We start from the raw sequence: 17310 nt of genomic DNA on the forward strand, positions 1-17310 counted from the left end.
TGAACTGCACTTGAAGCCAAGACGAAGGATGAGAAGTGGTTGCTACGAAGGACCTTCCTGCAGCGAATCTGCTGTGAGGAGGCCGCGCTGGCCCAGCCTGTCATTTCCTTCTGTAAGCTCATTCCAGAGGTCGGCAAGGGGCGGCCTGTCCCTGCCTGCTCTTGTCGCCTGTGAATCAAGAATGGATTTTACATTTCCAACTGGTTGAACAAATAAAAAAAATAACACTTCATGACACTGAGAAGTTTCCATGTCCATAAGTAAAGTTTGATGGGGGTGCAGTCATGCCCATCTCTTCACAGGCCACCTGCAGAAGGCTGCTGTTGTGCAGCCATGGCAGAGTTGCATCCTTGAGGTAAAGGTCAGCTGGCAAAGCTGAAAATACTGACTCCTAGCTCTTTAGGGAAACAGTTTCCAGTCCCTGGTTTAAGGGTTGTGTGGCAGAACCCCAGGATCTTGGTCAGCTTGTTCCTCACTCAGGGCCTGCTGTGGCCTTCGCTAGTATGTCTGCAAAGTCTGTGTGTTATGGTGCCTCTCATGGGGCGTTGAGCTCTGTCGTGCTAGATTTCAGGGTATCTGCCTCATAGTCACCTGTCTCACCAACAGAGACCCTGTGGCCAGATTGAAACTAGTAGGAACTGTTGGTCTTTGGCAGCAAGGATACCTTAGAGCTGAGCTTCCACCCACCCTGAGGTGGTCCCATGGCACTCAATGTCTGGGTCAAGTTTGGGGCAGGGCTGGTGTCCTGAACTGCCCTGCGATGTGGATCGTAATAGCCAGTGGGGAGAGGGGGATGCTAGTACTCCCCATATCGTGGGGAGTGCCTCACTCCCTGCGATGTGGATCGTAATTGCCAATTACTCCCCCCTGCAATGTGTGTCCATTCTTAGCAGTCTCTTTTTGTCAGGATATTACGAACAATTTCAAAGGTTGTGTGTAAACAGCCTGCGATAGGAGAACGAATACCATCCTCTGCACCTCCGGATATTAGGAACCATATCACACAATGAGTGTACACTTTTTGGGAGATTTGGGATAATGTCGTCCTGTGTTTCCCTGAATATTTGGAGAAATATCACAGGGTGGCTGTATAGCCACTACTTCTTGGCTGGAACATCATACTTTACCTACTGGAAATTAGGAGCAGTATCACAGACTGGGTGTCAAGCCACTGTCATACTGGAAGTAATATCATGCTCTCCCCCACAAGTCATGAGGAACAATATCACAGCGGGTGTGTACCTTCTCCGGTAGTGGGAGTAGTATCATCATCTCTTCCTTTAGATGATAGGAACAATATCACAGGGTGGGTGTACAATCTGTGTGTTTTTGGAAGCAATGTCATTCTCTCTTCTTCTAGGTTTTACTACTCATATCACAGGTGGGGTGTACACTCCTTGTTATATTGGATGGAATCTCATCCTCTTTCAACCTGTAACTTTAGAACAATATTCCATGGGGTGTGTCCATCCCTTCAATATTGGTACTAATACCATCTTCTCCTTTCCTGGATATGAGAAACAATATCACAGGAGGGTGTACACCCCTTGCAATGTTGGTAGTAATATCACCTCTCCCCTGTTGTTATTGAGGACAAAATCCCAGGGTGGCTGTACGGTTCCTACTTTATTGGGAGTAATATCAACAACTCACCCCCTGGATATCAGGAACCATATCAGACAAGAGGTGTCCACCCCCTTCGATATTGTCAGCCATATCATCTTCTTCCCGTCTGCATATTAGGAATGATACCCCGGCGCTGGGGGCGGTGTACACCCTCTGCGATATTGAAAGTAAAATCAGCCTCTTTCCCGCTAGATATTAGGAACTATATCACAGGTGTGTGTGCACCTTCTGGGATATTGGTAGTACTCTCAGCCTCCACCTTGCTGCATATTAGGAACAATATACGGGGGGCAGGGTGGTTACACGTCCTGCAACGTTGAGAGTAATATTCTTCCCTTTCCCCTGTACGTTAGGAACTACATAACAGGGGTCTGTATGCCTTCTGCGATATTGGGATTAATGTTATCCTCTCCCCCACTGAATGTCAAAAACAATATCACAAAAGGGTGTACACCCCCTGCGATATGGCCAGTAACATCATCGTATCTACCTTTGGATACTAGAAACAACATCACAGAGGGTGTGTATACTCCCCTGCGATATTGGGCATAATGTTATCCTCTCTTCCCCTGGATATTAGGAATGATATCCCTGGTGGTGGGATGTGGAGTACATTAAGAACAACATCACTGGGTGGGTGTACAACCCCTGCGATATTGGGTGTAGTATCATCCTCTCTTCCGGATATTAAGAACAATAACACAGGAGGGGTGTACAGCCCCAGCCCCTGCTTTATTGGGAGCAATAGCATCTTCTCCCCCTCTCGATATAAGGAACAATATCCCAAGGTTGGTGTACATCCCCTGGGATATTGGGCGTAATGTCATCATCTCCCAAAGTGGATATTGGGCGTAGTGTCACAGGGGGGTGTACGCCTTCTTCGATATTGGGAGTAATATCATCCTCTCCCCTCAGGATCATAGGCAAAATATTGAAGGGGTTTCACCACTCCTGTGATATGGTCAGTAATATCATCCTCTCCCCACCTAGATGTTAGGAACTATATTACAGGCGGTTGTACACTTCTTGTGATATTGGGAGTCATATCATCCTCTCTCACTCAGGATAGAAGGAACAAGATACTGAAGGGATGGACACCCACTGTGATAGTTTCAATAATGTCATCCTCTATCCCCTGGCTATTAGGAATAACATCATAGAGGGGTGTACACTTTCTTCAATATTGGGAATAATATCATCCTCTCCCAGCTGGATATCAGGAACAAGTCTATTAATTATTAATATTAATAAATATAGTAAAAATTAATAGCAATCAACGATATTAATAATCACAATATAGTATAAAGTAATACTGGTAAAAAATATTAACGATTAGTATAACCATCATAATATCACTATTAACAATAAAATGATATCAGCAATTAATGTTACTTAAATCAATACTAAGTGATGTAGGTAATAAAATAATAATTAATATTAAGAACTAATAATATTGTTAAATGATATTAATATTACTAATTATTTTCAAGCGTCCATAATCATATATTTAAAATAATTATCCATAATTAATAATGGTATCCTATTAATAGTGTCATTGATAATTATTAAAATTGACATAGATGTTTAATAATTAATCATATTATTACTCCTAATACTGCAGGGGGTGTACACCTACCTGTGATGTTGTTCCTAATATCCAGGGACAGAGAGCATGATTTTAGTTTTAATATCATAGTAGGTGTGCACTCACCCTGTGCCACTGATGCTAATATCTAGGGGGTAGAGTATGACATGACTCCCAACATAGCAATGAATGGAAAGCCACCCAGTGATATTGCTCTTAATATTCACGGAAGAAGCCTATGATATTACTCCCAATATCGCAGGGAGGGTACAGCTCTTCTGTGATATGGTTCCTAGTATCCAGAAGGGGAGAGGATGATAATAATTCCAGTATTGCAGGCTGTGTTCACCCGCCCTGTGATATTGTTATTTATATCCTGGAAGGGAGAGGATGATATGACTCCCCATAGAGCAGGAGGCATACACCCAGCCTGGGATATTGTTCCTAATATCCATGGAGAGGAGAGGCTGATATTACTTCCAATATGGCAGTGGATGTACATCCACCCTGTGATATTCTTCTTAATATTCCAAGGCCGAGAGGTTGATATTACTCCCAGTATCGCAGACACTGTACACCTCCGTGTGATACTCTTCCTGATATCCAGAATAGGAGAAGATGGTTTTAATGCCCATATCGCAGGAGGTGAACACCCACTCTGTGATATCTTTCCTAGTATGCAGGGGGAGAGAGGATAATATTATTCCCAATATTGCAGAAGATGTACACATGTCCACCCGTGATATTGTCCTTAATAATCCAAGGCACAGATGATGATGTTACTCCCAATATCACAGAAAGTGTACACCACCCAGTGATGTTGTTCCTATGATCCAGGATGGGAGAGGATGATATTACTTTCAATATCGCATGGAGTGTACACGCCCCTGGTGATACTGTTCCTAATTTCCACCAGGGAGAGGATGATACTACTCCCAATATCACAGGGATTAAAAACATGGGGGTATACAGTGTCTGTGATACTAGGAGTAATATCAACCTCTCGGCCTTGGAATATAAAGAAGAATATCACAGGGTGGATGTACACCCCCTGCCACATTGGGAGTAATATCCTCTCCCTTCCAAGATATTAATAACAATGTCACAGGGCCGGTGAACACAGCCTGCAACACTGGAATTATTATCATCCTCTCCCCCTCCGGATATTAAGAATCATAACACAGAAGAGCTGTACCCTCCCTGCGATACTGGGAGTAATATCATACGCATATTCCGTGAATATTAGGAGCTATATCACCGGGTGGCTATCTATTCATTGCTATGTTGGGAGTCATGTCATACTCTACTACACTGAATATTAGTGTAGCATCACAGGGTGAGTGTACACTTATTGCGATATTAAAACTAAAACCATGCTCTCCCTCTCTGATATTAGGAAAGACATCACAGGTAGCTGTATACACACTGCAGTATTAAGAGTAATAATATGATTAATTATTAAACATCAATGACTGATTTTAACAATTATTGATGATACTAATAATTAATAGGATACCATTACTAATTATGGATAATTATTTTAAATATATGATTATGCATGCTTAAAATTAATTATTAATATTAATGTCACTTAGCAATGCTAGTAGTTCATAAAATTAATCATTATTTTATAACCAACATCACTTAGTATTGACTTAAGTAACATTAATTGCTGATATCATTAATTACTAACAGTGATATTGCTATTAATTATTAATACTAATCGTTAACATTTTTAACCAGTATTAATTTTTACTATCTTTATTATGATTATTATTATCGATGATTCCTATTAATTTCTATTATATTTAATAATAATAATAATTAACAGACTTGTTCCTGATATCGAGCTGCGGGAGGACGATGTCAGGTGGGGAAGCTTCGTGCAGGTTCCCCATGACGGGGGGAAAGCAATGGAATCCAAATACTGGTCCTTACTTGGGAAGCCAAGAAGGCCACTGGGAGAATGGGAAGGTTGGCACATGAGGGAAGGTGCAGAGGTGGAAAGGGCATAAGAGTTCCATTTATTTATCACAAAACACAGAACAGGACTGGGCCAGAGACTGAATTCTTCCTGTCTCCTGGGGAAAACCGGATACATGGCCTGAACTTTTTCTCTTCTGCAGGCAACAAGACCCGCAGAGGAAGGCTCCCTTCCAGACCTTTTCTGGGAAACCTTTAGAGAAGCCGCTTCCAAATCGAAAAGAATCCATGGAATCTTGGATTTATCTGAGGTGAGTGTCACCATGGGTCCCTGTTCTTTGCTCCACTAGGTCACTCTGGTTGATTTTCTTTCAGGTTCTCGTGTGTGTGAGGGGATCGGGGAACCCTTCTTCCCTGCCTTCTTGGGGTCAGGGACTCCACGATCCTTCCAGGTCCATTTGATTCCAGGTGAAGGCATCTGAAGATGCCATATTTCCTGTTGCTTTCTTTCTGTGCAATGATGGCAAGCCTGTCAACAACATCTTCCTAGCAGCGTGAGGAAATTAGTCCCTCAGGGGCCCCAAACATGGAGGAGGCTCACCCTAGGAACATGCATGTTTTCAGAAAAGGCGTCCTGGGAACCCTTGAGCCACCAACCTGCCTTCAGAAGGGCATTAGTCCGTCCCACTTCATGGAAGGCTGAGTGGAGGCGCTTTGATCCAGTGAATGCCCAAGACACAGTCTTTAGAAAAATGGTATTCTTAGATCATAGCTCAAGAGTGCATTTTTCATGGGTCTTGTCCCGATCAGCACTCACGTTAAGGATCTGTTCCTACTTCCAAGGACCGCCTGTCCATACCGTATTAAGAATTTCCTGCTGTGTGCACCTTGTCTTTGGATGTGGTTGATTTCCATATTGGCTCCATGCTGATGAACTTCTAACGTGTGTGGTCTCCTTTCTTTCAGGTTGTAAGCAGGCCAATGCCGGTCCACACAACCAATAAGAGGCCACGCGTGGACCCTGCCCTCACTGATGGCTCAGCTACGAAAATGTCTGACACGGTATCCGTCTTGGCTTCACTGTCTCCCCTCAGAAAAGCCAGTCCGAGCTCCTCGTCAAGTCTCCGACCAAAGGAACGACAGACAGGGGCTGTGGCCGACATCCCTCAGCCTGGAGTCAGGCAGCAGGGCCCGGAGCCTCTCGTCGTGGTGAAGCCGACACACAGCAGGCCTCAGGGTGGCAGTTGAGAAGTTTCCCAGGCTGCCTCCAAGCCCCACGGCCTGATCCGGTTCATCAGCCCCCAGGCACAAGACAAACGTGCTGCGGTGACCTCACAGCCCTGCCCACCAGCCGACACACACAGCTTGGGCCTCGGCTCCAATCTCAGTTTCAGGCCAGGAGCCAAGAGAGCTGCCCAGACTCCGACTCAGGCTTGCCTGAACTTCCCCAAGAAACCGAGAATGGGTTCCTTCCAGATGCCCGAAAATGCCCTCCAGGGAGGTGAGCTGGGGGTCCCGGAGACTCTCCAACCTCCGCCAGCTGCAACCGAACTCAGACCAAGTCCGTCGCCCCAGATGAGCAGGGGGACACCCGCCCAGGTGCCCAGCACCAACCGGCAGCCTCTGCACAGCAGACCTTGCCTGCCTACTGCCCAGGCCTGCACCATGTCCCATCACCCAGCGGCCAGCCACGATGGGGCCCAGCCTCTCAGAATGCTCTTCTGGAGACTGGAAAACGGATGGTGGAGCTCCAGCCTCCTGACAGCTCCCTCGTTTCCCTCTCCTGAGAAGCCGGGAGCCTTCCTCGCTCACAGCCCTCATGTCTCAGAGAAGTCTGAGGCTCCCTGTGTTGCTGTCCCGCTGAGTGTCCTCTATGAGTACCTTCAGGTTTCCTCCTCAGAGAACAGCGATTCTGACCTGGAGTGAGACTACAGGTGGCCGGGGCTCCATTGCATCCAGCTCCCGTGATTTGGAGGGGTCTATGGGACTGAGGAGCACAGAGCAGAGGGCAGACTGTGTGTGGTGACTCCCAAGCTCCCCGGCTGGGGTGCTTCTGTGGATGTTGGAGCCCAGGCCAGGCAGGGACCAGATGCAGAGACTCTGCCTCATCAAATTCTGGTGAGGGACATTGTAGTTCGCCGGGATCTCCGGAAACCTGCCACCAGAAGCTTCTGTGCCAGTGATTCGTTGCCTCAGAAACTGGGTGACGGTGACGCGCGGGATTCAGACTTTCGCTGTGATGTCAGTAGGAAACCGGGGAATGACTGTGTGTTTGCTCTCCAGATGACTGAATCAGGGAACAGTTAGGCAACCCCGAGAGATGCAGGCCTTCAGCTGTGCCCCGCCCTGACAGCAGTGTTTTGGACGCTGTGAAGCGTTCTGCGCAATGCGTTCTTGGGGTGTTTCCTCAGCCTCGAAAATTGGGCTCTGGAATGCCGTTAGAAATAGGTGTGTTTAATTTGTTTTGAAGTGAATAAAATTCTCAAAAAAGATGACGTACTCTCTTTTGACTTTCATTCCGTGTTTGTGTGTAACTGATTTTCCAAGGGCTTGAAAATTTCTTGACTTGTCAGCAATCCAAGTCATTATGTCTCCGAAACAGAGTTGATTGAAGGGACCACAGGTCTTCGCAAGACCTGTGACTTCTTAAACATCCACAGGGGCAAGAGAACCTCAGCCCCACTCTACCAACACGCACCTAGTCAAATTCTGCCAAGTGAATCTCACGCACGCTAACACGTGGGGAGGGTTGCTTGCACCACGAGTCCCCATTTGGCTCACGGCGATGCCACGTGTCGGGTTTCACACGTATGTGTTGCACCGCAGTCCATTTCACAGTGGTAGAATAAATGTATTGGCTTTCTGTCGGTTTGTTGGAGGCAAAAACCTGTGATGTTCTTGGTTTTTGGTGGGAGAGTTTCACTCTGGAAAAGAAAATATTCTGAAAATGGAGGTTGTCCTAGATTGTATTTCAAGGTGAGTCTACTTGATGCCAGTGAAGCATATTTTGGCATATAATACATATGGTTGTATTATATTTTGTCTCTATTACCTCATTTTAAAAAACCATTTTGTGAAAAATGTCAGAGTTAGATATACCAATGTTAAATTTCTGATCACGTGTCCAGAAGCACTGGAAAATGCGGCCTAGAATGTAAAATTCCCAGCCACTTCTTTGTTGAACTCTCTGCAGAGCGGCATTACATCCAGGGGTTTTCAAGGTGCACTAGTGTGGCATGAGCTGGTCTTTGGCTTCCTGTTGTAGTTGGAATCGTGCAGATTGTTTAGGGGTGGTGTCTGCTTGTCCCATCTTTCCAAATCATCATTAACCTTTCCTCAGCACCCACATGGACTCAGAACTTACCTAGAGTCACAGGCAGGTCTGGGAAGCTGCCCTTGAGCCTTTGTGCAGTCCATGATGGTTCCATCCTCTGATCCGCTGGGGCACATTCTGCAGAGGGATAGGCTGGCATAAGCTGTCCCTACCTTTCTGAAAATCATGGAGATTCCTGGTACCTGAAGCCACATAGAAATATCTGTGGAGTCTCAGGCAGGCCATGGATGCCATTCACAGGCTCCTGTTCTTCCACTTAATGGCAGCAAGAGTGATTCCTGAATTTTCTAATTGACGTCAAAACATTTTGGTGACTTTGTTGTGTCAATGACCACTCCTGTTTCTGTGGCATCCAGTTCACCTGTAAGGTTTTTGGGGATTATGTGGAAATTCGTGCATTTTTTCAGAGCCTCACTTCATCCTGGATGCTCTCAGGCATGCACAAGCAGATTCCTGCCTTGGTGGCATCTTGGAGCATTGCAGGAGACCCCTTAGGTCTAGGAGGCACTAGGAGGTCCATCAGGAATTGGGAGGGCATGTGTCTGCCCATCTGTAGTGTGAACTTCTATTCACCTTCAGAATGCAGATTCTTCCTGAACTAATAAATTATCTTCATCTTGGTGTAAGTAGCCACAAAAGAATAATTCATACTAACTCCATTAATAAAAATAACTGAAAATCAACAATGAAGTTAATAATGACAATGTTAATTATTATAATATTGATAGTAATAATAAAACAAAGGCATTAGAGATTAGAGATTCCCTTAAGTGAAGGACAATGTGAAGATATAGGGATACATGAGTTGTTTGGACTCAGAGTCCAAGGAAACATGTTCCTCAAAGGCAAAGACAAGAAGCATAAGGAAAATATAAAGTTCATGGATGACCACCTGGGCTACTTTGGAACCCATGTGGGAACACTGCAGGCAAAGTGTACCTTGTCCTGGGACTGCCCACCACCCAGCCCCCACTCACCTTCATGAGGTAGGACAGCAGGATAACGGGGAAGGAGTCCATGCAAGGGATGCAAGACTTGTGTCACACCTGATTCAAAAAAGCACTGCTTATGACAGATGTTTCTCTCCTAACACTGTGTCACCTCTAACTGCCTGGCTGCATGTCTGCCATCTGTTCTTCTTAGGTCACAGGAGGGACAGACATTACTGTCCACCTATCTGCATACAGAGCCATTGGAGGACGTTATCCTTGTTGCTTCCTCTTTGAAAAAGGGCAACATACACGGCAGATGCCATTCTCTGTCTCTTTGGAAAACTTTGCCACCACATTTAAGGTTTTCTTCAGCCACAGAAAGCCACCTGCTTCAAAGTCTCACCCTCCACAAGTGGCAAGCACACAATTATTAATGGAGGCAAGGGATGCATAGGTTTTGCCATTTGATTCAATTGGGACAAATAGGGGAGGTCTTCTTAGCTGAACAGCTCTGTCTGTGCGGCCAGTTGACAAAGTCAGGCTGCGTTGCCATTAGACTTGTCCCTTTGCACATAAGGCTTCCCTCCAATCCTTTCCACAGATGTGGATCCTGACATTACTTCCTAATAAACATCCTGCACACTAAACTTCATCTATATCCAGCTCTCTGGGAACCAAACCTGTGACAAAAGTGAAGTTTCTAGGGAAAATATGGTTTCCTTATCAGACAGGGATCAAATTCTGCTGAGCTAGAAAATAAGGTAAAGTCTGATGCCATCTCATGATTTTTTTTATTAGGACATTACCACTGCCAGCAAGAATTATGTGTATCAATTCATGGGGACAAAAATCATATTGGAGTGGGATGAGGTTGTTGTGAGTTGAGGAGAAATTTTGACGAATGAATTTTACCCTCAACTTGAGTTCAGGAGAGGAGATGAAGATGAAAACAGCTGGAAATAAAAGGTGTCCAAAAATATTTTTCTGGTTTTTCAAAAATCAAATTTCAGGTTGGGAGACACTATGTTTAAATTCTAAAAGGATGTAGCATACTGAGAGGAAATAACTATAGATAAATTGTCCTTTTTGTAAATAATACACTTCATGATATGACAGGAGACCAAGGGATACAACACAAATTTGGAGTTAAAGAAATGAACAGACATTCTCGATATTCAGCTGTTATGGTAGAGATGCCAGAATGATGGATGTCCATGTAGCAGTACTTTTTTTTTTTTTTTTGAGACGGAATCTTGATCTGTAACCAGGCTGGGGTGCAATAGTGTGATCTCAGCTCACTGCACCCTCCGCCTCCTTGGTTCAAGAAATCCTCCGGCCTCAGCCTCCCAAGTAGCCAGGACTACAGGTGCGCACCACCACACTCAGCTAATTTTTGTATTTTTAGTAGAGATGGGGTTTCACCATGTTGGCTAGGATGGTCTCGATCTCCTGATCTTGTGATCTGCCCCCCTTGGCCTCCCAAAGGGTTGGGATTAGAGGTATGAGCCACTATGCCCAGCCCATGTAGCAGTACTTTTGAACTTAATGGCTGAAAGCATCCACCTCCAATTATTATATTTGCAAAAGAGTACAAACCATGTAATGAATTTTAAAGGGAAGACAAGCCTGTGGGAGCTCAACAGCCATGGCAATGTTTTGAACTTCTTTTTATTAAACACGTAAGAAGTAAGTGAAGTTCAAAACCTAACAGAATTGCCAGGAATTATTTGAAGAACTACCAAGATGACTTAGACACTATGAAATCCTTATGATACCCTCTGGTGGAGTTTCCTCCTGGAGCCAGTGATTTTAAGCCAGAGGCAAATGTCTCTGCAGGCATAAGAATTCGACCCAAATGTACTATTCAATTTTAAATGAGATGGCAATAAAATTATCTGCTATATAGTAACAACTTTTTTTTTTTCTTTCGGACAGAGTCTTTCTCTGTTGCCTAGGCTGGAGTGCAGTGGGGCACTCTTGGCTCACTGCAATCTCTGCCTCCTAGGTTCAAGTGATTTTCCCACCTCATCCTCCTAAGTAGCTGGGATTGTAAGCATGTGCCACCATGTCTGACTGATTTTTGTATCAGCAAAATTATTTCTGGGGTGGAGAGTTAGGGACCTTTATTCTCCCACATCCAAAAACATGTTCTCCAAATGATCGGTCAATAGAAATAACTGATACCTATATTTGCTAACCTATCTTTTTCTTTCTTTAAATTCAGAACTAGAGTGTGGAAAAGTTATATTAAGAAGGTTCTCTCAATTTTCAACACAAGTGATGGGCTAGGCACTATTCTAGGTGCTACAGATACACATTCACATACCCACAATAGTTTTGCCTTATTACCTCCTACATTCTAATAATGCATCAAAAGAAAAGTATAGATTAGCTTTTTATTTTTTTGAGATGAAGGTTAATTCTGTCACCCAGGATGGAATGCAGAGGCAGGATCTCAGCTCACTGCAACCTCTGCCTCCTGCGTTCAAGCGATTCTCCTGCCTCAGCCTCCTGAGTAGCTGGGATTACAGGCACGTGCCACCATGCCCAGAAAATTTTTGTATTTTTCAGAAAGACAGCTTTCATTATGTTGGCCAGGCTGGTCTCAAACCCCTGACCTCAAGTGATCCATGCACCTCGACCTTCCAAAGTGCTGGGATTATAAGCATGAGCCATAGTTCCCAGTCAAAGAGAATAGCTTTAAATAGAAAGCATGAAACCAAAAGAAATGTATGTCCATCAATTTTATACTGTATTTGGCCAGGTGCAGAAGATCGACTTGTAGTATTGTAAGGGAATAAGGTCAGTTCACATCTAATTGTTTGGACAAGTCGCCAGAAACCAAAAGTTGGAGGAGTTGTATCTTTTGAGGTGGGTTGCACAGGCAAGCAGCAAGTTGTTATCTCTCCAAAGTCCTAAGCTGTTCTATTTCTCCTACTGTGGAAAAATACATCTCCTACTTGATTTCAATTTATATAGGAAAATGCTTAATAAAACTAATAAGGGCTACATTCTAGGGACACAGCTAGACCACACATATACTGAATCTTGATTCTGGAAACACATCTTGTTCAATGTAATTGGATTTTCATGACAACAAAAATGTAACCCTGACACAATATTGGAGAGTCAAAAGGAAAGGACATTTTGGATTGAAATTTTTTATTTAAAAAATATGTCCAGGCCGGGCGCGGTGGCTCAAGCCTGTAATTCCAGCACTTTGGGAGGCCGAGACGGGCGGATCACGAGGTCGGGAGATCGAGACCATCCTGGTTAACACGGTGAAACCCCGTCTCTACTAAAAAATACAAAAAACTAGCCGGGCGAGGTGGCGGGCGCCTGTAGTCCCAGCTACTCGGGAGGCTGAGGCAGGAGAATGGCGTGAACCCGGGAGGCGGAGCTTGCAGTGAGCTGAGATCCGGCCACTGCACTCCAGCCTGGGTGACAGCGCGAGACTCCGTCTCAAAAAATAAAAATAAAAAAATAAAATAAAATAATATATATGTCCTTGAGTTCTATTAACAATAGCCAAAACCTGGGAACAACTCAAATGTCTATCGAGAGGAGATCAAGAAACAAATTATATGCATATTATAGAGCAATATTGGGCAATAACGGGGGATAATCCACTCTATTAATCAATAACTTGGATCAATATAATCTTTCTCACCCTGAGTGGGGAAAGCTAAGCTAAAAAGTGTCCTGTAATATAAATAAATGTACACAAAATTCTAGAACAGACAAACCCAATATAAGCTAAAAAAAATTTAGAAAAGCCAGGTGCAGTGGCTCATGCCTGCTATGCCAGCACTTTGTGAGGTGGGTGGATCACATGAGCTCAGGATTTTGAGACCAGCCTGGCCAACATGCTGAAGCTACTCCGTCTTTACCAAAAATACAAAATTAGCCCAGTGTGGTATTGTGCGCAGGAATAGAAAACCAAATACTACATATTCTCCATTGTAAGTGAGAGCCAAACATTGGGTTATATGTTGTTTAGCTCTCACTTATGTGGAAACAATAGACACTGGAGATTCTTAGAGGGAGGAGGGAGGGTTGAGTACAAGGACTTAAAAACTGTCTATTGAGTATTATGTTCACTAGGTGTGTGATGAGATCATTCATACTCTAAACCTCAGCGTCACACAATACATCCATGTAACAAACCTGCACATGTATCCTCTGTGTATAAAATTAAAATTAAAAAACTAAAATGAACAAACAGATACGAGTAGGAATTTCTCAAAAGAGGAGATACAAATGGACGACATATATATAAACAATTCTTACCCTCTCTAGTCATCACGGGAATGCAAATGAAAATTACCATGAAATATCACTTCACACCTGTTAGAATAGCTATTATCAAAAAGATGGATGATAACAAGTGTTGGTAAGGATGTGGAGAAAAGGGAGCCTTTGTATACTGGTGGTGGGAATGTAAATTAGTATGGCCATCTTGGAAAATAGTATGGAGGTTTCTCAAAAAATTCACAATAAAAATACCACTTTGTTCCAACAATCCCACTTATTTTTTATATATATATATATATATAAAATGGTATTTTTATATGAAGTGGTATATATATATATATGAAGTCATTGAAATCAGTATGTGAAAGAGATATCTGCACTCGTATATTCTTTTCAGCACTGTTCACAACAGTCAAGATATATGAAAACACATATGTTATCATTCATTCATGGATGGATGAATTAACGTTTTATATATATATATACACACACACATATATATATATATATATATATGTATGCACAATGGAATATTATTCAGTATTATACAATAATGAAACCCTGTCATTTGTGACAGCATTGATGGATCTGAAGGGCATGAAGTCATGTGAAATAAACCAAACACAGAATGACAAATATTGTATGATTTCACTTGTATTTGAAATCTCAAATAAACTCAGAAGCAGAGAGTAGACTGGAGGTTGCCAGGAGCTGTGGTGCAGGTGAATGAGTAGGTGTGATTATAGTACAAAGTTTTAGATATGCAAACATAAATAAGTTCAGGAGGTCTAATTTACAGCATAGTGCTTTTAGCTATGAATGCTGTATTGCATACTTAAAATATAATAGGAGGGTGAATTTTTTGTTAATTGTTCTTACTAATACAAATAATAATTAGAATGGGAGGGAGAACTTCAGGAGGTGATGATTATGTTTATAATCTTGATGGTAGTGATGCTTTCACAACGTATCCTTATCCTCAAACTCACTGAGATATACACATTAAATAGGTACAGCTTTTTAATGTAATCATATCTCAACAAAGTGTTTTTAAGGGAGGTTGGTTAAAAAATGTAAAAAGGAAAAGTAGATGTTCCTTTGCCCTTCTCCCACGCCTTTTTTCTCCCTGATGTCTAGAATTCAGAAATAATAGGTGGAAATTTAGCAGCCAAACTAGGGTATTTTCTGAAGTATAGCAGAGCAGATACCTGGAAGGGACCTGCATCCCTCATGACATTAGAAAGAATCTGTACTAGCCCTGAATGGTGTAACTACAGGATAATTTTGAGTGAAAAAGAAATCAACTTCTGTCTTGTTTAAGTAACTTCATTCAGGCATTAATTTTATAAACATGTAGAGAATACATACTCCTTATGAGTAGAAACAATGTTTATAAATAAAACAATGGTGATAAATAAAAGAAAATAAAAAGCCTTGAAACAAAGTGGTTTAATAGCTATACATAGTTATTTTGTTGAAAGATTCCGCTGCTAATATTATTCAATATTTTTGTACGCTGGTGCAAGTAAGGAAATTTACATTGTCTAATAAAAATTATTTATCAATTTATAAAACAGTAAACATTTCATAGAATGGGGCTAACAATCTGCATTGCAAAATAACTTTCAGTTGATTTTATGCACAGTAATTATTGAGAATCCCAACAGATCTGGACCTACATAGGTGCTATCAAGACTTAAGGAAGAAAATTTTCCTGACTCTATCCCTACCTCCAGTTATTAACAGATCTAGAGATTCAGAACTCAAATCCAGACCTCCTGCTTCCATGTGCAGTGGCCTTTCACTGTCCTGTTTCGCTTCACTTGTTGAAGAGGATTTGAGAATAAATGACCACGTGATTCAACTCTCTCCTCAGCTCTGAGGAATATAGCCCTGTCCTGGCAAACAAGAAGCTCACACAGTAGTAGAGGAGGCAAATAGACATTCACTAATCTAGCATACAAGCAGTAGGCACTGTACCATAAACAAGGCACTGTAGGGGTTCAGACCAGGAGCAAAGCAGGGATTAGCAGGGCTAGTAAAGTCTGGGAAGTGTTCACTAACAAAATGTCTAATCATTAACTAAACCAAATTATTTCTCAACATGGCCTAATTAATTGTAACTTAATATAAATGGTTGGTTGCTCATAAACCTTAATCTTTTGCCAAAATATTTGTAGCTTATGTTCCCATTTAACAAGGTTTTCTGGTCAAAACTATGCACCCACATCCTTCTAATGAACTTAGTGTCCAATAAAACATGGACTTTCAGTCATCCCATGAAGGTGATTTTATGTGCATAGTACATCTCTGTCTGCGAATATGCCTAATGAGGTATGGAAGGACACTTATTATCCAAACAAAGACATTCCACTGGTGCTAGAGAGCTACAGACGGAAGTTTTTTCTGCCTACTGGAAATAAAGCCAAGCTTTCTTCCTCCTTCAGCAGTGAGGATTGCTGTCCTCCTCTTTATCGTTCTCTCTCTCTCTTTTTTTTTTAATGGGCCAAACTCTACCAAATAACAAGATAAACTTTGTGTAAGCCTTGGTAAGAGCAGAGTGTCTGACACCTTATGACCTTATGGTGCTATAATACTCAAAGCAAAAGCAAAATCACGTATGACCAGAAAAGGGAGTCACAGGAAATCTAGAAGACTTATTGGCCAAGAGACCTGCAGCCTCATAGTTCCTTAGCTCTCCAGAAGAACTCTCACGTGAAATGAAGTCAGTGGTGGTTCAAGTGCTTGAAACCCTCGTTACTCTACCTCTAAATGTGAATTAATTAGGCAAGTTTACTAGCAGTTACTAGACCTCAAAAGCAAGATAATCAGGCATTATTCTACTAAATATTGGTCTCCATAACTCCTCTATTTTCTTTAGGAAAAGTTAGTTAGCCTAAGACATTTGGCATAAGGCCTATGCCAAAGCTATGTTGGGGTCAGCCAGGAAGGATTCCTGGGGGTTTCCTTGAAAATATTACAGTAATCAAAGAAATCTTCAACCTATTGCCCTTTAGTACTGTTGGTCCCTTGTACTTGATTTTTCCCCTTAAGTTTTATTCCAATTTCTAACATTACCATTCCCTCTTCCTTCTCAGCAACTAGTCCTTCAAAGTAGAACTTAAACAATGACCAGACATGGCCCTGCAACAGAGCGTATCCTTCTACGTTTAGCATGCAATCATGAATCACAGGTATAAGACCCCTTGAACAGACGTGGTTTTGGTGACTACATGTAGGACTTACTGCTTTTACCCAAGAAGAGGATCAGACATCCTAAGTAGCTCAGAAATTTTTCTGGAGCTCTTGAATGTGTAGAGGCAAGAAAGATTAAGCAACCTGTTGCCTTACATGAGGCATACTATCTTCTTATGTTTTCTTTTGAATTCAGGATTTCAAGGTTGGGGAAGGAGTGGGAAAGTAGCCATGGACATGTGAGAATGTGGATGATCCTTTTACATAGTCAGGAACGGTCAAATTCTATGCTTTATGTTGTTTGCTAAAAGACACTTTCCAAAGCTTTCAACAGAAAATGTAATGGCACACATGCCTATTCTTGGTGAACCCAGACTTTTTGTCTAGTCTGTGATAGTCAATTTTGAAGGACTGCTTAGGGTAATGAATCCTTCAAGTTGTAAAGATGAAGGGCAGTTTTT

This window comes from Macaca mulatta, chromosome 15 (genome assembly GCF_049350105.2).
Source record: "Macaca mulatta isolate MMU2019108-1 chromosome 15, T2T-MMU8v2.0, whole genome shotgun sequence".
Lineage (NCBI taxonomy): Eukaryota > Metazoa > Chordata > Mammalia > Primates > Cercopithecidae > Macaca > Macaca mulatta.